Source organism: Chiloscyllium plagiosum, chromosome 14 (genome assembly GCF_004010195.1).
Source record: "Chiloscyllium plagiosum isolate BGI_BamShark_2017 chromosome 14, ASM401019v2, whole genome shotgun sequence".
Classification (NCBI taxonomy): Eukaryota; Metazoa; Chordata; class Chondrichthyes; order Orectolobiformes; family Hemiscylliidae; genus Chiloscyllium; species Chiloscyllium plagiosum.
The window spans coordinates 47,106,456-47,107,768 of NC_057723.1; the positions used below are offsets into that span (position 1 = coordinate 47,106,456).

A 1,313-nucleotide genomic window follows, 5' to 3' on the forward strand; every position below is an offset into this window, starting at 1 on the left:
CCCTGAACATTACGGGCAATTTAGCACTGCCAATTCACCGAACCTGCACACCTTTGGACTGTGGGAGGAAACTGGAGCACCCAGAGGAAACCCATGGAGACATGGGGAGAATGTGCAAACTCCGCACAGTCACCCAAGGCTGGGATTGAACCCGGCTCCCTGGTGCTGTGACAGCAGTGCTAACCACTGAGCCACTGTGCTGCCCACAAACAAAGGCAGGAGCACTTCGGAAATACTTCTTATTGCTGAAACCTGGGATATAACCAGAGACCTTTAGATCTTCAGTCTAACGCTCTCCCAACTGAGCTATTTTGGCTGTGGCTTAAGAGTTTGTTTGTAAACTAGCAACTATGTGTCTTGACCAAAAGTTTGTATCCTGCTTTTTTGCTATCGTATTTACAATGCAACTCTTCAACCAGGATATCATTTCTTCTTCGTTGTTCCATTCCACGACAATAAGACAAATTCAGTAAGCATGGCTCTTCCACAACCTGCTTATATTCATTAATATGAAAGAAAAGAACAAAACTTGGATAACGCTCAGGCTTGCGCTGATAAATGGCAAGCAATGTTTGTGCCACACAAGTACCAGGCACTGACCTCTCCAACAATAAAGACTGTAGCAGTTCAAGAAGGCACCTCATCATCACTTTCACAAGGACCATTAATGATGGGCAAGAAATGCTGTGGTGCCCACATGCTGTGAATAATAGCAAAAACATATTTTGAGATAAGAAAAGCCAACGAATTGCTTTAGAAGTGCTGCTAGAAGTATGTTTTTTCCACTGTTTCACTGATATTTCTCTCCACTTCCTGCCCAGCACTAATTATGACTACATTGCATGAACAATTTGAATGGTTCTTAACTGGCAAGGCCCGCTGTGAGCTGTGAATTCAGGGTCCTAGAACATAGAACATTACAGTGCAGTGCAGGCCCTTCGGCCCTTGATGTTGCGCTGACCTGTGGAACCAGTTTAACCTACTATTCCCATTCTCGTCCAATACCTATCCTGCCAAGGGAAGCCTCTGGGAAGTATATCCATAAGCACCTGATAACTTCTGCTCTTGGTCAGTAAATTATAAATGCTTTGAGAATGTGAGTAAATAACTGCTTCCTTCAAACGTTTTCAATATCTTGCTTCAGCGATAAGAAAAGTGCCCAGGAGCAACATTACAAAACCCAGATGCCTTTTAAACATTCATCAACATTACACTGGATTGTCAATGCACGTAGAGTTAAGCCCAAAAGGTTTCAGGCAACTTTCCTCATGTGTACCGTGCACTGCTGTAGTCAAGAGTCTGGTTAGGGAATG

At 43.7% G+C, this 1,313-nt stretch overlaps 1 non-coding gene across 1 annotated transcript; it reads right to left on the reverse strand.

The window, feature by feature from the left end:
* Positions 1-243: 243 nt before the first annotated feature.
* trnaf-gaa lies at positions 244-316 on the reverse strand. Its single transcript has one exon. It is a non-coding gene; the product is annotated as a tRNA-Phe (tRNA).
* Between the last annotated feature and the right edge of the window lie 997 nt (positions 317-1,313).